Raw genomic sequence first — 25,662 nt, 5'->3', positions numbered from 1 at the left:
GTATGTCTTCTTTGGAGAAACGTCTATTCAGGTCTTGTGCCCATTTTTTGATTGGGTTGTTTTGGGTTTTTTTGTTATTGTATGAACTGTTTGTATATTTTGGAAATGAAACTCTTGTTGGTCACATCATTTGCAAATAATTTCTCCCAGTCCATAGGTTGTCTTTTCATTTTGTTTATGGTTGTGTTTTCTGTGCACAAGCTTATAAGTTTGATTAGGTCCCATTTGTTTATTTTTGTGTTTATTTCTATTTCCTGGGGAGATTGACCTAAGAAAACGTCAGTATGATTTGTGTCAAAGAATGTTTTGCCTGTGTTCTCTTCTAGTAGTTTTATGGTATCGTGTAAGTCACTTTGAGTTTGTTTTTGTGTATGGTGGGAGGGTGTGTTCTAACATCACTGATTTACATGCAACTGTCCCAGCACCACCTGCTGAAGAGACTGTTTTTTTTCTCATTTTATATTCTTGCGTCCTTTGTCCAAGATTAGTTGTCCATAGGTGTGTGGATTTATTTCTGGGCTCTCTCTTCTATTCCATTGATCCGTATGTCTGTTTTTGTGCCAATACCATGCTGTTTTGATTGTAGTATTGTCTGAAGTCTGGGAGGTTATGCATCCTGCTTTATTCTTTTGCCTCAGGATTGCTTTGGCAATTCTGGGTCTTTTATGGTTCCATATAAATTTTAGGATTATTTGTTCTAGTCCTGTGAAAAATGTCCTGGGTAATTTGATGGGGATTGCATTAAATCTGTAGATTGTTTTGGGTAGTGTGGCCATTTTAATAACATTAATTCTTCCAATCCAAGAGCATGGGATTCAATATCCTTACTAGTAACTGATCTGTTCAGATAGTCTGTTTCCTCCTAATTTGGTGTTGGTAGGTAATATATTTCTAAGAATTTTTCCATTTCTTCTAGGATGTCCAGTTTGTTGGTATATAGCTGTTCATAGTAGCCTCTTAGGATGCTTTGCATTTCTGTAGTACCAGATGTAATGTCTCCTTTTTCCTTTATTAGTCTAGTTAAAGACTTGTCTATTTTTTATCTTTTCAAAGAACTACCTCTTAGTTGTTTTAATCTTTTGTATTGTTTTCCTGTCCTGTTTCTGCTAATATTATTTCCTTCTTTCTGCTAACTTTGGGTTTATTTTACTTTTTCTAGTTCCTTGAAGCATAGTTAGCTTGCTTATTTGATATCTTTCTGTTTCTTAATGTAGGCCTTTATTATTATGAACTTCCCTCTTAGAACTGGATTTGCTATATCCCATCAGTTTTGGTATGTTGTGTTTCCAGTTTCATTTGTCTCAAGGTACTTTACTATTTAATTTCTTCTTTAATCCATTGGTGGTTCAGGAGAGAGTTGTCTGATTTCTGTGTTCAAGAGTTATCCAATTCTCTACTGTTATTGATTTTTAGGTTCATGCCATTTTGGTCAGAGATACTCAACATGATTTCTATCTTCTTAAAGTTTCTAAGACTTTTGTTGCCTAATATACCATCTATCCTAGAAAACACTCCATATGCACTTGAATGTGTATTCTGCTGTTGAATAAAATGTTTTGTGTAAGTCCATCTAGTCTATAATGTTGTTCAAATCCACTGTTTCCTTACTGATTCTCTGGATAATCTATCCACTATTGAGAGTGGGATATTAAAGTCCCCAACTATTATTGTATTGCTGTTTATTTCTCCTTTTAGTTCTGTTTTTGGTTTATATATTGAGGTGCTCTGATATAGGGTAATTGTAAATATTATAATTGTTAGATCTTCTTGAAGGACTGATGCCTCTATCAATCATTATATAATGTCTTTGTCTCTTTTAATATTTTTAAAGTTTATTTTACCTATTGTAAGTATAGCTACTCCTAGCTTTTTATTACCGTTTGCTTGAAATATCTTTTTTTTCATTTCTTTACTCTCTCTATGCATCTCTTTAGAGCTAAAGTGAGTCTTATAGGCAGCATATTGTTGGATCTTGATTTTTTTTAATGCATTCAGCCATGCTGTATCTTTTGATTAGACAATTTAATTCATTTACTTTTAAAGTAATTATTGATAGGTAAGGACTTACTATTGCCATAATTGTTTTCTGACTGGCTTGTAGATACACTGTTCCTTGCTGCTTATCCTGTTCTTTTGCATGTGTGTTTTGAAGCCTTTTGGTATTAGTATGCTTTAACCTGATTATTATGTTCTTTTGGGTAATTACTACAGTTTTTAGCCTTGTGGTTACCATGAGGCTTACATGAAGTATCTTAAAATTAGAACATCCTATTTTGATGTTACAATTTACATATTTTTAATATTTCACAGCCATAACAGGTTATTTTTACATTTGTTTTTAGTTTTTAAACTAGAGTTGTAAATGGAACATCCCCCCATTACCATATTGAAAAATCTGTGATTATAAATTTACCATTACCAGTAAGTTTTATGACATACCTTATGTTTTATATGATGTTAATTGGTGTTTTTTTACTTCCACTAGAACTCCTCTTAGCATTTCTTGTAAGGCAGGTCTAGAGGTGATGAACTCGCTTACCTTTCGTTTGTTCAGGAAAGTTATTCTTTCATTTTTGAATAATTCTTGGTTAACAGTGTCTTCCTTTCAGTGTTTTAAATGTATCATCCCACCCACTCCTGGCCTGAACGCTGCTACTGAAAAATGCACCTATAGTCTTATGGAGATTCCCGTTCATGTAACTTCCCTCTCTTCCCTTGCTGCTTTCAAAATTCTTTGTATTTGACAATTTAATTATGTGTCCCAGTGTAGTCCTGTTGGGGTTCAACCTATTTTGGATCCTTTAGGCCTCATGGATCTGGATGTCCATTTCTCTCTCCAGGTTTGGGAAATTTCCAACCATTATCGCTTTAAATATACTTTCCTTGTTTCTTCTCCTTCTGGGATTCCCATAACATGGCTGTTTTTCCTTTTAATTTTGTCCCATTTATCCTGTAGGCTTTCTTCACTCTTTTCTCTTGCTCCTCTGACTAATTCCAAATGCCCCGTCTTCTAGATCACTGATTCTTCTGCATGGATGAATCTACTGTTCAAGCTCTCTATTGACTTCTACTGTAGTTTCCTTTTCCTTTGGGATTTGTTGGTTGAACTTTTGTTCATGAATTGTTTTCCTAATTTCATTTAGTTGTCTTTGTGTGCTTGTAGTTCACTAAACTTTTTAAAAGAGGTTTATTCCAAATTCTTTGACAGTTCATAGGTCTCCATTTCTTATGGTCAGTTATAAGAGCTTTATTAATTAGTTTCCTTTGGTGGTGTCATATTGACCATTTTTTGTGATCCCTGATTTCTTATGCTGGTATCTACATGCTTGAGTAAGGCGTCTCCTCCTCCAGACTTTACCAGCCCACTTAATTGGGTTTCTGCATGTGTCAGTCTGCAATGTCCTTGGCAGGTGGGGTCTATTTAGGCAAGGCTTTTGCCCGAGCTCTGAGGTGTTGCCACTCTTGATTTTGCTCCCTGCCCCAATGGGACTGTACAATGGCCTCAGCTATTTCCTGGGTTCTCTGGTCAGGCTTTCTCATTGGGACGGGGTATATATTATACTCAGCAGTAGAGAGGGCCATGAATGAGCATCCCTGTCCTGATGGGGCAGCAGAAAAAGGCATCAAGGTCTGGAGGACTCATTGTTTGGGGAACTGAACTAGGCAAGACTACGCCCTGAATTTCCTTGCCTGACAGGGCCACCATTTTGTGCTGCAGATGGGGATAACCCTGGGATTTGCTTTCTCTTCACTGTAAGCAAGGCTGTTAAATGGGCTCCACAGCTTCCTATGTGCTCTGTTTAGGTCCCCTGGTTAGCAGGCTGTAGTCAGAATTGGGTTCCTGCAAATTAGTTTTTCTGCTCAACAGGGCCCTTTGTAGGCTCTAAGGCTGGCAAGGCTCTTATTTGGAGGTCAAATTAGGCAGAACTTGGTACCCAAGTTCCCTGGCCTCAGTAGCCACTGTCCCAGTTCTACAGATGGGTAGGACCACCGACCAGGTTCTTGGTGGCAGTGTAACTGGAGGTGCAAGATGGGCTACACAGATTCCTGGGAACTCTGGTTAGGGTTCCTTGTTGGGTGGGGCTGTACGTTAGCTTCCCTGCCCAGCAAGGGCTTTGTTTGTTTGGGAATCAAATAAGACAGACCTGTATGCTAAGCTCCCTGGAGAAGATGGGTCACCATCTTGACTCTGCAGGCACAAAGCCACCAGTCATGTTCTCTCTTCAAATACCACTGTAATCAGGCCTGCAGGTTATGCTACCAAGATTCCCAGGAACACTGGTTAGAGGCTGTATGCAGCAGTGGGCAGGGCTACAGCTTAGTTTCTCTGCACAGGGCGGGCAGGGGAGCCACAGAAAAGGCCCCGAGGCTGATAAGACCCATTTGGGGACTAAGGAGGCAGTCCTGTCTATCAAACTGTTTGCAGAGACCAGCCAGTGACCCCAGATGGGCAGAACCCCTGGCCAGGCTCCCTGCTCAGGTGCTGCTATGCTAAGTCATTTTCCGGGTGCTGCAGCTTCCTGGTTGAGCAGGGCCATGAGTTAGCTCCCCTAAGGGTATAGGGGCCAGGCTCAGCTTTTCCTCCGAGGCCCCAAATCAGGCAGACCTGTACCCCACTGAGTTGCCACCACCTCAGCTCAGCAGATGAGTGAAGCTAGTGGTTAAGACTTCTACTTGGGCACTGCAGGTAGGAACTCAGTTGGCCAAGATCCAAGTGTTTGTTGGTTGTTCAAACCCCTCCCCTCTTCTCCATCACAATCTGATTCTGAATGGGGACTCCCTCCCCCAAGTTACCCACGTTGCTGGGGCAGCTGGATGTCCACCCTGGGCCTTCTTTTCTCACTGGAGGAGCCCTCCGGGGGTGGTGCTGCACCAGCCTGAGGAGGGGCAATGTGGTCAGTGTGTAGCTGCTCGTCTTACCCTTCTTGTGTGGTCTGTCTCCGCCCTGTGTTCTAGGATTTTCTCAGCCGTGTCTTGTCCAGGAATAGTTGCTCTGCGAGGGGGAATGAAATCAGTAGCTCCCCATGGCGCCATCTTGATGGCATCACCCCCACCCCGTAATTCATACCTGTGCAGCCTTCTCGTTTCCTCCTGCCTCTCAGGGTTTCCTGATGGCAGTGAAATCACTGCATCCTTCATATGTCTCTATTACAAGGTACAGTAGAGATGGATGGCTCACCCACTGCTGTTGGAAAGTTCTGGTTTCTTTCCCCCTTGGAGACCTGATGCCAGCAGGCAAGTGTAACTTCGGTGTGAATAGAGCGTGAATTCAATTCTTGCTAATCTTCCAAAGAATGCTACGAGGGAAGCTTGATGAGTAAACAGGCCACAAAAGGAAAGGTAGGATTCCCCAAATCGTTCAGCCAGTAGGTTGTGGCTCTGGAGGTGGAGGAGGAACCTCTTTCCCTGGGCCCTCCCATCCTACTTGGAGTTTACGAAGCCTACCTTTGGTCAGGGCATTTATATTTCCTTCTGCCTAGAACCCGGTTTCTCTTGTTCTTTTCTTGGTTGTGCTTTTCAGACCTTCATCCATCAGGTCTTTGCTCAAATGGCAGTCCTTCAGAAAGGCCTTACCTGACCACTTAATTTTTTTCGTAAAGACTTAACATGATCTGCAATTTTTCAGTAATTTAGTTGTTTGTCTGCTTATTTATTGTCTGGACTTCCTCTAGAATTTAACTCCTTATTCACTACAGTAGCCCCTGTGCCTCAGAATCTTCATGTGCTCCTCCCAGATAGTGGGAGAGTAAATGAACTGGGGGTAAAGTATGCCTTAGATGGTTCCTGCCTGGTAGGAGCATCACCTGTATTACGTCACTGCCAGAAATGCACAGCCTCACCCTAGAACTAGAATCCTACATTGTAACAGGCCCTCCAAGTGCTTCTGATGCATGCTCCAGCTTGAGAGCTCCTAGTGGGGCAGTGCTTCTTTATTGATCTTGAATATGCATCTGAACAGACCTAGGATACCGTAGTAGAATGCAGATCCTTGTTCAGTAGGTCTGGGTGGGGGGAGGTGTCAGGGAACCTGCATTTCTAACAAACCCAGGTGGCACTCACACTGCTGACCACTTACTTGCCACTCAAGTAAGTGGTCAGCAGCATCTTTGCAGTAACCTGGGAAGCTGTAAAAATCACTGATGCTGGTCCCTCCCTTAGATGTTCTGATTTAATTGGCCTGGAGTACAGCTATACTGGGTCTTTTTAAAAGCTCCTCAGGCAATTCTAATGTGCAGGCAAGGCTGAGAACTGCCACCCTGGAAGGTTTTCAGGTGTGTGCATCCTCAGAACACCACTGGGTGTGCAGACAGGTGACACACAGCAGCTCTGAGCCAGGGTATGCATAGAGTTCAGACACCATAAGACACAAGACCTGAGAGTTCTGGGGGAGACCTAAAAAAGGAAGTCTATGGGGAGACAGACTCAAGGAGAAATTGTAAGCAGTGGGGGAAACTAACTCCCTCAGCCCACTTACCGACCTAGATCTGCAAACACGTCCGCTCGATACAAGGATTCGATGCTGCTCAATCCACACTGATCCAATGAGTACAAAAACCAGTGATGATTTTGTCTTCAAGATAAAACTCCTATGGATAAACAAATGTTCCAGGGATTGCATTAGCTGGCCAGGTTAATTGAAAATGACTCCAGTAATTAGTTTTGTGCATTCAGTTTGTTATTAGTGCAGATGCTTTTCATAGAAGGGACAAAAGCTCCTAAGTGAAACCTCTCTGGCTTTTCTGTCATTCCTCTGAACTTGCGTTCTAAAAAATGGATCATGCATTCAGAGGGTTCGCTAGATTTAAAATAAATCATCCCTTTGGTGTACACAGCCCCATATACATTGGGTTATATACCTTGAGATGAAGAGACATAAACAGGTGGCGTTTTGTTCCTATTAACATGCCCAGTGGGACTTCTTAAAAGAGGGCTGATGTTTATTAGGATGTTTTCAAGAATGCTCTCTAAAATGAACAAGAACATGAATATAAATACTGTTCCTAATAAATTAGATTTTTAAAAGAGGAATGTGAAAGAAGGCATTATGAATGTAGCAAACAAGACGCAGGAAGTGGGTTGTGAACCCTGAATCTACCTCCCAGATTCTCCATTTCATCATCTCAGGATGCTATAGAGATGAACAGGAAGTTCTGGGAGGCATTATGCAGAATACTGTTAAGATATCACGTTTGACTAAAAACAGAACTACCATATGATCCAGCAATTCCACTCCTGGGAATATATCCAGACAAAATGCTAATTCAACAAGATACACGTTCCTCTATGTTCACAGCAGCACTACTGACAATAGCCAAGACATGGAAACAACCTAAATGTCCATCAACAGATGAATGGATAAAGAAGATGTGGTGAGGGTGTTGGCCCCGCCCACTCGAGCCTGGGAACCCTACTGAGCTCTTATGCCAGTCCCCTGCCCTACAAAGCCCTCTCCGGGCCACGTGGGTCCTGGGGGCATAGGAGGGAGGCAGGTGGGAGGGGCACTCCAGGACCTGAAGAGCAGGAGAGGAGCAAGGACATTGGCCCCGCCCACTCAGGCCCGGGAAGCCTGCTGGGCTCCCAGGTGGGGACCCCCACCCTCTGAGACCAGAGGCAGGAGGCACGCCTGGGCCCCTTCCATTCTATAAGCCACACCCCCAGGGCATTTTCCAGCCCTCTGGGTCCTAAGCATAGGCCCTGCCCTCCACAGCCAAGGCCTTTTCCACTTTCTCCCCCCCCCCCACACCCCCACTGCACAGCTTGCAGGATCTTGGTTTACAAGCTGGGGGTCAGGGAGAAGCTCCTGCAGTGAGAGCTCTGAGTCCAAACCACTGGACTAACAGAGACCCTCGGACCCCCAGGGAATATTCATCTCAGCACCAACCCAGCTCTACCCAACAGCCTACAAACTCCACTGTTGGAAGCCTCAGGCCAAACAACCAGTAAGACAGGAACACAATCCCACTCATCCAAAAAAAAAAAAAAAAAAATGAGATGGCAAAAAAATATGTCACAGATGAAGGAACAAGGTAAAATCCTACAAGACAAATAAATGAAGAGGAAATAGGCAATCTACCTGAAAAAAGAATTCAGAGTAATGAGAGTAAAGATGATCCAGAATCTCAGAAATAGAATGGAGACATGGATTGAGGAAATAAATGTTTAACAGAGATCTAGAAGCACTAAAGAACAAAGATGAACAACACAATAACTGAAATGAAAAATACACCAGAAGGAATCAATAACAGAATAACTGAGGCAGAAGTTCCTGGTAACAGGAACATACATATTAATAATAACCTTGAATGTAAATGGATTAAATGCCCCAACCAAAAGACACAGACTGGCTGAATGGATACAAAAACAAGACCCATCTATCTACAAGAGACCCACTTCAGACCTAGGGACACATACAGACTGAAGGTGAAGGAATGGAAAAAGATATTCCATGCAAATGGAAATCAAAAGAAAGCTGGAGTAGCAATACTCATATCAGATAAAATAGACTTTAAAATAAAGAATGTTACAAGAGACAAGGAAGGACACTACATAATGATCAAGGGATCGATCCAAGAAGAAGATATAACAATGATAAATATATATGCACCCAACATAGGAGAACCTCAATACATAAGGCAAATGCTAACAGCTATAAAGAGGAAATCGACAGTAACACAGTGATAGTAGGGAACTTTAACACCCCACTTTCACCAATGGACAGATCATCCAAAATGAAAGTAAATATGGAAGCAGTAGCTTTAAATGACACAACAGACCAGGTAGATTTAATTGATATTTATAGGACATTCCATCCAAAAACAGCAGATTACACTTTCTTCTTAAGTGCACATGGAACATTCTCCAGGATAGATCACATCTTGGGTCACAAATCAAGCCAAGGAAAATTTACGAAAATTGAAATTGTATCAAGCATCTTTTCTGACCACAACGCTATGACACTGGAAATCACCTACAGGAAAAAAAACTGTAAAAAGCACAGATACATGGAGGCTAAACAGTGCACTACTAAATAACCAAGAGATCACTGAATAACCAAGAGATCACTGAAGAAATCAAAGAAGAAATAAAAAGTACATAAAAACAAGTGACAATGAAAACACAACGGCCCAAAACCTATGGGACACAGCAAAAGCGGTTCTAAGAGGGAAGTTCATAACAATACAATCTCACCTCAAGAAAAATCTCAAATAAACAATCTATCCCTACACCTAAAGCAACTAGAGAAAGAAGAACAAAGAAAACCCAGTCAGCAGAAGGAAAGAAATCATAAAGATCAGAGCAGAAATAAATGAAATAGAAACAAAGAAAACAGTAGCAAAGATCCATAAAACTAAAAGCTGGTTCTTTGAGAAGATAAACAAAATTGATAAACCATTAGCCAGACTCATCAAGAAAATAACGGAGAAGACTCAAATCAATAGAATTAGAAATAAAAAAGGAGAAATCACAACTGACACTGCAGAAATACAAAGTTATAAGAAACTACTACAAACAACTCTATGCCAATAAAACGGACAACCACAAGAAATGGACAAATTCTTGGAAAGGTACACTTTTCCAAGACTGAACCAGGAAGATTTAGAAAATATAAACAGACCTATCACAAGTAATGAAATTGAAACTGTGATTAAAAATCTTCCAACAAACAAAAGTCCAGGACCAGATGGCTTCACAGGCAAATTCTATCAAACATTTTGAGAAGAGCTAACACCCATCTCAAACTCTTGCAAAAAACTGCAGAGGGAGAAACACTCCCAAATCCATTCTATGAAGCCACCATCAACCTAATACCCAAACCAGAAAAAGATATCACAAAAAGAGAAAATTATAGGCCAATATCACTGATGAATATAGATGCAAAAATCCTGAACAAAATACTAGCAAACAGAATCCAACAATATATTAAAAAGGATCATACACCATGATCAAGTGGGATTTATCTCAGGGATGCAGGGATTCTTCAATATATGCAAATCAATCAATGTGATACACCATATTAACAAATTAAATAAAAATCATATGATCATCTCAATAGATGCAGAGAAAGCTTTTGACAAAATTCAACACCCATTTATGATAAAAACTGTCCAGGGCTTCCCTGGTGGTGCAGTGGTTGAGAGTCTGCCTGCCGATGCAGGGGACACGGGTTCATGCCCCGGTCCGGGAAGATCCCACATGCCGCGGAGCAGCTGGGCCCGTGAGCCATGGCCACTGATCCTGTGTGTCTGGAGCCTGTGCTCCATGACAGTGAGAGGCCCGTGTACCACAAAAAAATATATATGTATACTGTCCAGAAAATGGGTAGAGGGAATCTACCTCAACATAATAAAGGCCATATATAACAAACCCACAGCAAACATCATACTCAATGGTGAAAAACTGATAGCATTTCCACTAAGATCAGGAAAAAGATAAGGATGTCCACTCTCGCCACCCTTATTCAACATAGTTTTGGAAGTCCTAGCCATGACAATCAGAGAAGGAATAAAAGGAATACAAATTGGAAAAGAAGTAAAACTGTCACTGTTTGCATATGACATGATACTATACATAGAGAATCCTAAAGATGCCACCAGAAAACTACTAGAGCTAATCAATGAATTTGGTAAGGCTGCAGGATACAAAATTAATGCACAGAAATCTCTGGCATTCCTATACAGTAACAACGAAAAAATCAGAAAGAGAAATTAAAGAAACAATCCTATTTACCATTGCAACAAAAAGAATAAAATACCTAGGAATAAACCTCCCTAAGGAGGCAAAAGACTTGTACTCAGAAAACTATAAAACACTGATGAAAGAGATTAAAGATGACATAAACAGATGGATAAAAATGCCATGTTCTTGGAAGAATCAATATTGTGAAAATGACTCTACTACCCAAAGCAGTCTACAGATTCAATGCAATCCCTATCAAACTACCAATGGCATTCTTCACAGAATTAGAACAAAAGAATTTTACAATTTGTATGGAAACACAAAAGGCACTGAATAGCCAAAGCAATCTTCAGAAAGAAAAACGGAGCTGGAGGAATCAGGCTCCCCAGCTTCAAACTATACCACAAAGCTACAGTAATCAAGACGGTATGGTACTGGCACAAAAACAGAAATATAGACCAATGGAACAGGACAGAATGCCCAGAGATAAACCCACTCACATATGGTCAACTAATTTATGACAAAGGACGCAAGAATATACAATGGGGAAAAGACAGCCTCTTCAATAAGTGGTGCTGGGAAAACTGGACAGATACATGTAAAAGAATGAAATTAGAACACTCCCTAACACCATACATAAAAATAAACTCCAGATGGATTAAAGACCTAAATGTAAGGCCAAACACTATAAAACTCTTAGAAGAAACCATAGGAAAAACACTCTTTGACATAAACCACAGCAAGATCTTTTTTGACTCACCTCCTGAAGTAATGAAAATAAAAACAAAAATAATCAAATGGGACCTAGTTAAACTTAAAAGCTTTTGCACAGCAAAGGAAACCATAAACAAGACAAAAAGAGAACCCTCAGAATGGGAGACAATTTTTGCAAATGAAACAATGGACAAAAGGATTAATCTCCAAAATATACAGCAGCTCATGAAGCTCAATATCAAAAAATCAAATACAATTAAAAAATGGGCGGAAGACCTAAATAAACATTTCACCAATAAAGACATACAGATGGCCAAGAGGCACATGAAAAGATGCTCAACATCACTAATTATTAGAAAAATACAAATCAAAACTACAATGCTGTATCACCTCACACCGGTCAGAATGGCCATCATCAAAAAATCTACAAACAATAAATACTGGAAAGGGTGTGGTGAAAAGGGAACCCTCCTGCACTGTTGGTGGGAATGTAAATTGAAACAGCCACTATGGAGAACAGTATGGAGGTTCCTCAAAAAACTAAAAATAGAACTACCACACAACCCAGCAATCCCACTACTGGGCATATACCCTGAGAAAACCATAATTCAAAAAGAGACATGTACCAAAATGTTCACTGCAGCACTATTTACAACAGCCAGGACATGGAAGCAACCTAAATGTCCATTGACAGATGAATGGATTAAGAAGATGTGGCACATGTATACAATGGAATATTACTCAGCCATAAAAAGAAATGAAATTATTAGTAGTGAGGTGGATGGACCTAGAGTCTGTCAGAGTGAAGTAAGTCAGAAAGAAAAAGAAATACCATTTGCTAACGCATATATATGGAATTTTAAAAAAATGGTACCGATTAACCTAGTGTCAGGGCAGAATAAAGACGTAGACATAGAGAATGGACTTGAGGACACAGTGGCAGGGCGGGGGAAGCTGGGGCGAAGTGAGACTCGCATCGACATATATACACTACCAAATGTAAAATAGCTAGCTAGTGGGAAGCAGCAGCATAGCACAGGGAGATCAGCTCAGTGTTTTGTGACGACATAGAGGGGTGGGATAGGGAGGGTGGGAGGGAAGCTCAAGAGGGAGGGGATGTGGGGATATATGTATACATATAGCTGATTCACTTTGCTGTACAACAGAAACTAACATAGTATTGTGAAGCAGTTATACTCCAGTAAACATCTATTAAAAAAAAATCCCTCACTACTATATATAAAATAGATAACCAACAGGGACCAACTGTATAGCACAGGGAACGATGCTCAATATTTTATAATAATCTGTAAGGGAAAAGAATCTGAAACGTGTGTGTGTGTGTGTGTGTGTGTATAAACTGAATCACTTTGTTGAACACCTGAAACTAACACAACATTGTAAATCAACTACAATTTTTTTAAATGATGAAAAGTCATATAAAAGATACGGCGTATATATATACAATGAAATACTTCTCAGCCATAAAAAAGAATGAAATAATGCCATTTGCAACAACATGGATGGACCTAGAGATTATCATACTAAGTGAAGTAAGTCAGAAAGAGAAAGACAAATACCATATGATATCACTTATATGTGGAATCTAAAATATGACACAAATGAACCTATCTATGAAACAGAATCACAGACACAGAAAACAGACTAGTGGTTGCCAAGGGGAAGGGGGTTGGGGGAGGGATGGAGTGGGATGCCAGGGTTAGCAGATGTAAGCTATTATATATAGGATGGATCAACAACAAGGTCCTACTGTATATAGCACAGGGAACTACATTCCATATCTTATGACAAGCCATAATGGAAAAGAATATGAAAAAAGAACATACATATGTATAACTGAATCACTTTGCAGTGCAGCAGTAAGTAACACAACATTGTAAATCAACTATACTTCCTTTAAAAAAAAAAAAAAAAGACCAGGTTTGGAGAGTCTAGGAGGTGACATGACCACACCCTTTTCTGGCAAGGATCTCTTACAGGCCCCACCCCCGTGGAGGCAGCCAGCCAGAGCCGGGCAAGGTCTGTAGTAAATGACCCTGTCCTCCCCGGTCATAGTTGATTGGTAGACACAGTGTAAACCTGGCTAAGTTCTCTCTCCAGAAAATCAGAAAATTGGAAGAAGGTGATACCGAGTCTGGGAGTCTTAGGAATGAGCCACTTGAATGCATCAGTCTAGAGCAGTGCTCTGCTGTAGAACCTTCTCAGTGATGGAAATGTTCTGTAGCTTGCACTGTCCAATACAGTAGCCACATGTGGATACCAAGCAACTGAAATGTGGCTACTGTGACTGAGGAACTGACTTTTTAATTTTACTTAAATTTACATTTAATAGCTAGTGTCTATTGTATTGGACAGCACACCTCTAGAGGCCACTTTTATGGCCTTCAGCTTCTACTACGGAATCCCCAGAGCCTCTTTGGTTATCTCCTTTGCCAAGTTCAGCTGTTGCATCAGTTTCACAAGACACCCTAGGAGCTTTCCAGTAAATCCCCCAATTTACTTCAGCTAGCCAAAGGTGCCCTAATTAAGATAGGGTGTTAATTAAGTTAAAAGCTTAAATACCATCCTTTTGCAGAGGGATGTCTGTCCATCACATTAAAACCATCCATATGTGAAGATGCTGGACCTCCTCTTGCCCATGGGTATTCTACCAAAGTAGGAATGAAGAAGGTGGATTAATTCTTTAATGCCTAATACCCTAAGCAAACTATCTTCTGAAGTCACAGGGCGATCCTATTTGAAACAGAAAAGAATTAGTGGCAGGACTTATTTATGTCAGAGTTACATGGGACTCAGCATGAGCCTGGGGATCTGGAAAATCTGAGCTCACAGTCTACCTTTCCCCTTTCCCTGGATGAGGTGTGACAAGCTATGTAGTCACCATAAGTCTCAGCAGCCTCATGATTTTAAGGAAGCCTTAAAACCAGACTATCATTAAGGTCATTCTACTTCTATTAGACTGTAATAAGCTATAAGCCGTGAGGGCCCTGCCACTGTCTTACTCACTGTTGTGTCCTCACAGAGCCAGTGTGGAATAACACTGTAGTTGATGGCATCTCCGATTGGGTCCAGGGGGAAAATGGAAACTTCATCTTGAAGGTGAACCAGATTTGGGCCAAAGGTGAACAAACTCCAGAGGTTGTACAGGCACTCATTCCATTGGGAGTGTCCCAATTTGACATTCATGGGCACAGTCTGACTACGGGTGACCTTGAGCCTCTTCTCTATGCCATGAGCTTTGGTTCCCCTGATCGTAAATAATAAGACAAATGGGGACTTTCCAGTTTAAACATTGCAACCATTATCACACAATAGTTTATCTAAGTCTAAAAGTTTGTGAGGCATCCTTGTCTTACCATCACTGCCACCATCATCACATCATTGTTACTCCTTTGCAGATGGGGACACCAAGGCTCAGAGAGAGGAAGCCAGCTGATTCAGATCCCACTGTTAATAAGTGCATGAGGCAGAATTCACAACCGGGTCTTCTGACTCTAAATTCAACACTTAGTAGAGAAGAACATCTGTATCTGCTTTAAAATTTTACGGAGACAGATGAAATACCATATGTTTAATACTTTGGAGAGAAAATGTGAAGCAAATAAAGTTTGCATTTTAAGAGATGAGAAGGGCAAGGGTGTCATTCTTTTCTGGGTCTGCGTTTTGAGGTATGTTCTTGAAAGTCTGGTGCGTGGTTGTTACCTACAGTATAAAAGTAGACTAACAATTATGGGGAAGTCTTGAGAGCAGACCTTCCACGTAAGCCAGATTACTGCTGTCCTGTGTTTAACTGTAGCCAATTCTTTTGGTACCTGGCATCTTCTATTGTTCTCAGTAAACCCTTAACAACAGCCCAATGTGGTCAATACTACAATCCTTAATTTTAATATGAAGATGGTTTGATACAGAAAAGCTAAATGATGTGTCTAAGTTCACAGAAATACAAGCTGACCAAGCCAAAATTCACATCTCAGATCTGACTGCAGAGCACAAGTTCTAACGCGACAATTTCCTTCTTGTTAATTACGAACCTTTAATAAAATTTCACCTTAATGATTCATCTGTGTTTTATTGGTACCACATGAAAAGAAGCCAGTATCCACACTGGTGATATCATAGGACTTCTAGGGGTCAATATGATGGTGACAAAAGTATCATCATGAGAAACCCCAAGGTGAGGTCAGACTTTCCTAGATATTTCCTCACTGGTGCCAACATCAGAATAAAGTACCATGGATTTTCTTAAACGTGAGGGTGGGGGATGAAGCAGAAAACTACCTTAACACTCTTACTAGATCATATCTGACAGAATGCCCCTTATTCATCTTGGTACTACATAACCAAGCTCAGAGCCAGATACAGTAGAAGCTGTTGGATATATGAATCATTCTGACTCCTAATACTGATAATAGGTAAGCTCACACACACTGTGCTCCAGCCTTTGTCTTATTTTAATCTCCTGTAAAGCACCATTTATGTATTACATGTGAAGAAGGCAGGAAGATGAATGTGAGGTTAACACGTATTATATTTTCTCATTAAAAGTTATAGTCGGGCTTCCCTGGTGGTGCAGTGGTTGGGAGTCTGCCTGCCGATGCAGGGGACATGGGTTGGTGCCCCGGTCCGAGAAGATCCCACATGCCGCGGAGCGGCTGGGCCCGTGAGCCATGGCTGCTGAGCCTGCGCGTTCGGAGCCTGTGCTCCACAACAGAAGAGGCCACAGCAGTGAGAGGCCCGCGTACGGCCAAAAAAAAAAAAAAAAAAAAGTTATAGTCACCTATTACAGGAACACCATCACTTGAGGTATGTGGTTAAGGAAGGACCTGTATTTGGACCAAAATGAGGTCCCCTCCAGAAGGTTCTACTATATCAGGGACATCATGGGGCATGGTGGGAATTTTTTGAACAGGCCAGGCCAGGTGAGCATCCGTGAAACCCATGCGGAGGATGCATTTGGGGGACCTTAGATATTTAGGTCATTAACACCTGAAGTTACTCCTCTCACAGCAGGCTACCTTGGAGATGGATAGCCACCTACTATGAAAGTGAGATGTCATGGTTTCTAGGTTAGTGATGACTTTGATGTTCCAGTGCTGGGGATTACTGATCTGTCTTTGGTCTGAATTCACCTAACCTACTTTATGGTCTATAATAAGGGACTGTTGGACTAGAGAGTTTCTATCAGTATCAAGGGCTGAAATCACATACATGGCTCTTTTGTTTGTAACTCTCATGCTCCCAAGAGTGAGAGGCGGTCAAAGACGGTGTGGCCAAGAATGTAGAGAAAATCAGGTAATGGCATATTATCAAGAACTGGAGGGCACTGAGATGGTTAGTTAGGAGGAGAGATGCTCGTAAGGAAGGAAAGATTTGTTTTTCACATTCCTCTAGGGCTGGTTATTCAATGATAATCAAAATGTTCTGTTTGATCCAAGAATTAATGGGAGGGGGGGATTACAGAGAAAGAGATTTTACCTAGACTGAACGTGCCTTAAGACAAGGGGCCGTGTCTATGCCGTAATCTCCATGTGTCACATTGTGTCAACCACGCCATCCAATATTAACAACTGTTTGTTGACAAGCTGAACAAAGTGATTAAACGTATTCAACAAGGGACTTTATAGGAGTCAGAATTGTCTGAAAAGTATAAGGACTTCCTGGGCTGGTTATCAATTCTGTCACTAGATGCTTATTATCAGAGTCTGGAGAGTCGCCTGTCAGGTGATCTGTCCGTGTGAGAGATGCCCTGATAGGCGATTTTCTAAGATGCCACAATGGCATAAACATAGTCCACTATGGTGGACACATTATAATATAAATCACTAATCATATATCAGTCCTTGGAGTCAGTTGCCTTAGTGAAGTGGGTTTGGGATTTGAGTGGCAAAGACCCTGAAGTGCGAGGGAGAGCTCTGACTGGGGAGGAGGACATAGTACGGGAGGCCAGGTCTTCGATTCAAAATGTACCATTAGAACAACCAGTTATAATGTTGCCCAGGAACCTAACGTCTTTCCCCCCAGGACCTGTTGGCTGCTCTGCCAAGGTCTTGGGGGGTTACCTTTTGTGAGTCTGGCGGAAGTAGAGAGGAACTTCCATCTCTTATGAACTGGACACATTAGTTGTCATTTCTCTATTATCAGGTTTTCCCCACACCCTTGAATCAAGAGTTTGACAGATACCTACTTACAATGCATACATGCATCTATCCATCTATCCATCCCTCTCTTCCCCATTCCTGGAAAGTACACTGTAGTGGGCTTCAAGTGATCTCCTGTAAACTTCCATGTGACCAGGGCCAAGGCACTTAATCTCTGTAAAAGGAGGCATCTGCTGAGTTTCCTCCTAGAGTCTTTCCCTTTTCTAATGTATCATTACACAATGTGCAGTACAGGCATAGTGCAGGCTAAAGATATAACACCTGTTTCCTAATCTAAGGGAACTTTGGACCTCGATTTGTAGAATCACACAAGTGATAACACAAGGCAACAACCAAAGCCACCTGACGGGGCAGAACATGGTTGTGTTGAAAGAAAAGAGGGAGCGGTAAGTTCTGCTAAGGGTTAGGAGAGGGAGAAATCCCAGGGAGGAATTCATGGAAAAGCTGGATAGAGAGCTAGGTTTTTATTGATAAGAATTCAACTGAGGGAGAGAAGCAAGGAGGGATCGGATCAAGATGGCAGAAGAGTAGGACGTGGAGCTTACCTTCTCCGACAGAAACATCAAAGATACATCTACATGTGAAATGATATTCTCACAGAACATCTACTGAATGCTGGCAGAAGACCTCAGACTTCCAAAAGGGCAAGAAAAATCTCCACATAGCTGGGTAGGAAAAAAGAAGAAAGGCAAAAAAAAAAAAAAAAGGAATCAGGACAAGCCCTGCGCCCTTGGGAGGGAGCTATGAAAGAGGAAAGGCTTCCGCACCCTGGGAAGTCCCCTCACTGGCGGGGAGATCAGCCAAGACAGAGGAGGAGCTTCAAAGACTTGGAGGAAAGGGCAGCAACCAGTTTGCAGAGGGCAAAGCAGAGAGAGACCTACACAGACAGTCCGTGCCACTGCCTGGCACTCCCCAGCCTGACATGCTCCCCTGCTGGGGCAGGCAGGGCCTGGGTTGGGGTTGGCTGCATGGAGACAGCTTGAGGGGGCTAGGGTGTGGTGCACCACAACCAAGGGAGTCTGGGAAGAAGCCAGGGCCCGCCAGAGAGGCAAGGTGCCATTGTTTGGGGGTATGCGAGGAGAGGGGCAGGACCAGCATAGGAGCTTCTTTATCCAGGCATGCGGTCTCAGGTGGCAGGGTACTGCCTACTTGCACTCCAAGGGCAGGTGTGAGCCACTGCTGCCATCTAAGACTCCAGAGGCAGGCACGGACTCCTGCTGCCTCCCAGGGTCCCACAACTGGGTACCAACCACTGTCCCCATCTCCTCAGGCGTGTGCACAACCCACCACCTCCAAGGGTCCCATGCCTGGGCACCAACCATTGCCCCCGCCTTCTCGGGAATGCACCTGGGCCACATACCTGCACACCCCCTAACAAGGGGATAATGGCAAGCACACACTGAGTAAAGAGACGGCAAGCATCCAAACCAAAAACAGCCCCCATGCCCCAAAAAATTAAATCCACACAAGTTATGCAGGGATGCTCCCATGTATAAACAGTCCTCCAAAACTAAAATAGATAATCGCTTCTCCTAAATTCCCAGAGTAAGAGAAATATAAGCAAAATGAAGAAGCAGAGGAACCACTCCCAGTTGAAAGACCAAGAGAATTCCCCTGAAGGAACAAACAATGAAGCAGACCTCTTCAGTCTAATAGACACCAAGTTCGAAAAGGAGATAATGAAAATACTGAAGGAGTTAATAAAGGCTATTGCCAGAAATGCAGACTAGTGTAAAAAGGAACTAGAAACTGTAAGTAGGAGCCAAGAAAAATTAGACAATTCATTTGCCTAGATGAAAGCTGAGCTAAAGGCAATGAATAGCAGAAGGAATAATGCAGAAGAAAGAATAAGTGATCTGGAAGATAGAATAATGGAAATTACCCAATCAAAACAGTGGACAGAAAACCAAATGAAAGCACTATAACAGACCTATGGGATAATATAAAGCATGCCAATCTATGGGGATTCCAGAAGGAGAATGAAAATGTATTTGAAGAAATTATGGCTGGAAACTTCCCAAACCTAAAGAAGGAAACAGATATCCAGATACAGGAAGCACAGAGGGTCCCAAACGAGATGAACCCAAACAGACCTACACCAAGACATATTATAATAAAAATGGCAGAAGTTAAAGAGAGGATTCTAAGGGCAGCAAGAGAGAAAAAAAATAGTTAATTACTCTTTTAACTTTCCCTTAAGGGAACTGCCATAAGGCTATTAGCTGATTTCTCTACAGAAATGCTGCAGGCCAGAGGGAGTGGCAAAAATATATTCAAAATCTTGAAAGGGAAAAATCTGTGACGTAGAATGCTCTACCCAGCAAAATTCTTTCTCCTCCTATTCTAAATGATAAAGAATTTCAGACAAGCAAAAACTAAAAGAACACAGCAATACTAAACCCACCCTAAGAAAAACACTGAAAAGTCTTCTCTAAATAGAAAAGAAGAAGATATAGGAAGGAGGAAATCACAATTGGAAAGTAAATCACTTAAATTAGCCAGTATACAGATCAAAAAGAAAAAAACTATTTGTGAAAGCAATGATGTACACAAGGAATAGCAAAAAGATACATATGAAGATGTAAAAAAGGACATCAAAATCATAAAATATGGGGAAAGAGGGTAAAAAAATGTAGATTTTTTTTCTTAGAATGTATTTGAGCCTATATGCCTATTAGTCTAAAGCAAGCAGATACAGGAAAGGGTTAACATACTTGAAAAACAGGGCAACCACAAATCAAAAACATACAACAGATTCACAAAAAACAAAAAGAAGAGAACACAAGCATAAAATAAAATCATCAAACCACAAAAGGAGAAAGAAAGGACCAAAGAAGAAACAGAATCAACTGGAAAACAAGGTTTAAAATGACAATAAATACAATGTATCAATAACTACCTTAAATGTCAATGGATTGAGTGCTCCAATCAAAAGACAGAGTGGCAAACTGGAGAAAAAACAAGAACCTACAGTATGTTGCCTACAAGCGACTGACCTTAAGGCAAAGGACACACATAGATTGAAAGTGAGGGGATGGAAAAAGATATTTCATGCAAATGGAAATGACAAGAAAGCAGGAGTTGCAATATTCATATCAGACAAAATAGACTTTAAAACAAAGGCCATAAAGAAGGATAGAGAAGGACACTATATAATGGTAAAGGATCAATGCAAGAAGAGGATTTTACACTCATCAATACATATGCATCTAATATACGAGCACCTGCATACATAAAACAAATAGTAACAGACATAAAGGGACAAATTGATGGGAATACAATAATAGTAGGAGACTTTAACACCCCACTCCCATCAATGGACAGATCTTCTAGACAGAAAATCAGTACGGCAACAGAGATCCTAAATGATACAATAGAACAGTTAGACTAAATTGATATTTTCAGGACATTACATGCAACCACCCCCCACCCAAAAACAGAATACACATTCTTTTCCAGTGCACATGGAACATTCTCTAGGATTGACCACATACTAGGGCAGAAAACTAACTGCAACAAATTTAAGAGTAGAAATTATTTCAAGCATCTTCTCTGACTACAACAGCATGAAACTAGAAATCAACCACAGGAAAAGAAATGAGAAAAAAAACAATTACACAGAGACTAAAGAACCTGCTATAAAAAACCAATGGGTCAACAAGGGAATCAAAAAGGAAATTAAATAAATACCTTGAGACAAACGACAATGAAAACACAAACATCCAAAATCTATGGGATGCAGCAAAAGCAGTTCTTAGAGGAAAGTTCATAGTGATAAAGGACTTCCACAAAAAAACAAGAAAAATCTCAAATAAATAACCTAACATACCACCTAGAATTATAAAAATAAGAACAAAAAACCCCCTAAAGTCAGCAGAAGGGAGGAGATAATAAAGGTCAGGGAGGAAATAAGTAGAGATTTTAAAAACAATAGTAAAAATCAATAAGACAAACAAAATTGATAAACCTCTGGCCAGGCTCACCGAGAAGAAAAGAGAGAGAACCCAAATAAACAAAATAAGAATGAAAAAGGAGAAATCTCAACCAATACTGCAGAAATACAAAAAAATCATAAGAGAATACTATGAATAATTATATGCCAACAAATTTGACAACCTAGAAGAAATGGACAACTTTCTAGAAACATACAGCCCACCAAGACTGAATCAAGAAGAAATAGATAATTTGAACAGACTGATCACTAGAAGTGCAATAGAATCTGTAATTTAAAAACTCCCTACAAACAAAAGTCAAAGACCAGATGACTTCACAGGCTACTTAAACATAAGACACGACACCATAAAACTCCTAGAAGAGAGCATAGGCAAAACATTCTGACATAAATTGTACCAGTGTTTTCTTTGTCAGTCTCCCAAGGCAATAGAAATAAAAATAAACAAATGGAACCTAGTCAAACTTACAAGCTTTGCACAGCAAAGGAAACCATAAACAAAGTGAAAAGACAACCTACAGAATGGGAGAAAATATTTGCAAATAATGTGACCGACAAGGGCTTAATCTACAAAATATACCAACAGCTCATACAACTTAACAACAAATAAACAACCCAATCAAAAACTGGGCAGAAGACCTTAATAGACATTTCTCCAAAAAGACATACAGATGGGCAATACACACATGAAAAGATGCTCATCATCACTGATTATCAGAGAAATGCAAATCAAAACCACAATGAGGTATCATCTAACACCAGTCAAAATGGCCATCATTAAAAAGTCTACAAATAACAAATGCTGGAGAGGGTGTGGAGAAAAGGGAACCCTCCTACACTGTTGGTGGGAATGTACATTGATACAGTCACTATGGAGAACAGTATGGAGGTTCCTCAGAAAACTAAAAACAGAACTGCCATATGATCCAGCAATCCCACTCTTGGGCATATACTCGGACAAAAGTATAATTCAAAAAGGTATACACTCCTATATCCATATTCACAATAACCAAGACATGGAAATAACCTAAATGTCCATCAACAGATGAATGGATAAAGAAGATGCAGTACATGTATACAATGGAATATTACTCAGCCATAAAAATAATGAAATAATGCCATTTGCAGCAACACAGATGCAACTAGAGATTATCATACTAAGTGAAGTCAGAAAGAGAAAGACAAATACCATATGAGATCACTTATATGTGGAATCTAAAATATGGCACAAATGAACCTATCTACAAAACAGAAACAGACTCACGGACATAGAGGACAGACTTGTGGTTGCCAAGGTTGGGGGTGGGGGAGTGATGGGTTGGGAGTTTGGGGTTAGTAGATGCGAACTATTACATTTAGAATGGATAAAAAACAAGGTCCTACTGTATAACACAGGGAACTATGTCTAATCTCCTGGGATAAACCATAATGGAAAAGAATATTAAAAAAATAATTTATATATATGTGTATAACTAATTCACTTTGCTGTACAGCAGAAATTAAACACAACATTGTAAATCAACTATACTTCAATTTTTAAAAATAGAGAAAAAAACAAAAAAGAAGCAAGGCAGAAGGGCTTCCCAGAAATGGTGGAGAAGGCACATTATGTATGAAATCATGAGTACTGAAACAGGTGAAGAGCAATCTAGGTGTTTTGTTTTATATGGGTCAGTTATGAGGCCAGACAATAGACATCTTTAAAAGCCAGGCTAAGGACATAGGGCCTTCCCATCAATGTAATGGGGAGCCTTTAAAGGCTGAGCAGGGTAATGCCTTATAAATAGCTTTTTGGGGAGAATAATCTGGCAGCCTGGAGGAACGTGGACTTATTACGTGCGACAGAGTTAGAAGGCAGAGAAACTAGACAGAAATGTCTTATTCCAGGTGGGCTCTTCTTCTGCTGGAAAAAAAAAAAACCCTCAGCTTCCAACAAACTGCCTTTCATTATGACACAAAAGCCATAAAAGTAGTGACGTATATAAAAGCAGTACAGGATGTTTTAAGTGGCTTTATGAAATAAAAGCAGCAGTAGATAGTTAAAATTGGAATGTCCTGCATCAGGTTATAACCATCTGAGTCTGGGAAGTTGCAACAGCAATGCAATCATATTTTTATAGCTCATCTTCGTCTTTTCACTCAGATAACTGAACTATGGGTGGGTGAGAAGGGAAAATCCAGCCAATCAGTGCCATTAAATAGTAAAGGATGAGAGTCTTTGAATTTCAATGGCCACAGAAATGACCAGATTGATAAAAGAATCCTTACTTCCCCAAATCAGAAAGATGTGTGCTGTGAAGGGGTAAGATTGATACTTGGGAAAACAGGTTCCCTAACAAAAGAACGTGATTGGTAGAGAGCAGTCACATCTGGCACTTTGATACCTGTGACTTCATTTCGTACCTATCTCAGTTCTGCGTAGGACGATTTTCACAAACTCATAGATGTAGAAGCTGGGGTTCAGAGAATTTGAGAAACTTGCCCATGGCCAAACAGTGAAGACATGGTGTCCCTGGATGCTTCCCAAGATGGATGCTATCTCTCATGTGGTGTCTTTTGAGGCCACATGAAATTTTTCATAAACTTTGATCTCTTTGCTGGTCTGTGAAGACGAGGTATCTTTCTGAAGCTACCAATGCGGGTCTCAGACTGGAGTGTTTCGTTTCATTTGTTCACCTATGACTGAGACAAATCCTGCTCGGGGCTTTTAGAAAAGACTCCTTTCTATTGGCAAAGTTGACTGTCTAGGGTCTTTTGTAGGCTATGGATGGAGGTAGATGGCTCTGATGATTACACGATCAGGTGAAGAATGGTTTGCTCAAGATAAATGATTTGCTTGGTACAATGTGTTCTGAGAGATTTGGGTATTAATGGGTATTATTTTGCATGATACACACCGTGAACACTTTCTTTGCTTTTGCCCCCTATTCCATCCCAGCTTGAGGTTAGCAAAGTGCTAACTTAAAAATTATTGTATCAAGGAATAAAGGGCAGATAAGGTATTTGAATATATATGATGCTCCCCAAACTAATTAATTTATACTGATACCCTCATGACCCAAGGAGAAATCTGAGGCCTGGAGTGGTCATGTCATTGTACATGAAAGGCAGCTCACAGATTGAGAGCTAGATCGGCCTAACCCTTAACACCCACACTTAAATGGCCTCATCTAACCCCTGCCATACACATTCTTCTACTTGCACATATACACAAAGATGGTTTTGATCTGGTAGCATTCAATTCTGTGAAGACGGACAATGTTCATATCTCTTCATGGGTTAGTTAATAGAGAGAATAATGTAGTTTAAGTCAACTATCATGTTGAAGTACCTCCAAGAAGCTATAAGAAAGAGAAAACATGAGAGTAAAAGGATTGGAAATGAAAGTATAGGCCCCGTGGTCAGCCAGGGTTTGCCTCCTCACTCCGTGATTTACTAGCTGAATGAGAATTGTACCTGCCTGTAAGGTGGTGGTGAGAATAAAACGACATGATGCACGTGTGTTGCTCCGCTCTGGGCCTGGCACCTACTAAAAGTTCCAATCATGACAGATATCACAGTAGTAACAGGAATAATATAATATGTATTGAACACTTACTATGTGACAGGCATTGTTCTAAGTGATTTATGCACATCAACTCATTTGGTCCTCATGACAACCCCTTGAGGTAGGTATTTTTATTACCATCTTCTATTGTAAAGTTGAGGTAACTGAGGCATGGAGATGCTATGCAATTTGTCCAAGGCCTGACAGCTGATAACTGGTACCCACTAGTGGGACTCCATAGTCTGTATTCTTAACCACTATGCTATGTGTCTTCTCTAGTAGTTGTGGAAGACCACTTGTAGAGTACAAGGAAGTGTCCAGTTCCTACAGTTAGAGGCCAAATCTGTAGGCCATTGTAAACCAAGCCAGGGAAAACTTTGGGGTGCAAAGGAGGGGCCACATCCCATTGAAAACATCAGCATGGCTCATGAAAGACAGGATTTGAGATAGGCCTTGAAGGATGAGTCAAGATAGGTACAGATGAACAGATAGGAGAACATTCAGGTAGCATGACTATATAAAGAACAGTTTGAACTCTGTTACATGGGACTATTCAACAAATATCTCAGTCATTGGGTTGTAGCCCACCTGAC

General features: G+C 40.8%; 2 long non-coding RNA genes across 5 annotated transcripts in view; one reads left to right on the top strand and one right to left on the bottom strand.

Moving 5' to 3' along the window:
- LOC132417124 (uncharacterized) overlaps positions 1 to 25,662 on the bottom strand; it is a 95,244-nt gene that overhangs the window by 33,139 nt on the left and 36,443 nt on the right. Inside the window, exons 2-3 of one of the 4 annotated variants that reach the window (XR_009517757.1) lie at positions 6,476 to 6,587; positions 4,921 to 4,993 (exon numbers count right to left, since the gene is read on the bottom strand). This is a non-coding gene — a long non-coding RNA (uncharacterized lncRNA). The remainder of the gene's footprint in view (positions 1 to 4,920; positions 4,994 to 6,475; positions 6,588 to 25,662) is intronic. The other 3 variants (XR_009517758.1, XR_009517759.1, XR_009517756.1) reach the window with 3 other exon arrangements.
- LOC132417126 (uncharacterized) overlaps positions 1 to 25,662 on the top strand; it is a 109,378-nt gene that overhangs the window by 64,101 nt on the left and 19,615 nt on the right. The gene's annotated exons all lie outside the window — the stretch shown is intronic.

Source organism: Delphinus delphis, chromosome 20 (assembly GCF_949987515.2).
Source record: "Delphinus delphis chromosome 20, mDelDel1.2, whole genome shotgun sequence".
Taxonomy (NCBI): Eukaryota; Metazoa; Chordata; class Mammalia; order Artiodactyla; family Delphinidae; genus Delphinus; species Delphinus delphis.
This window is presented reverse-complemented; position numbering and strand designations above follow the sequence as displayed.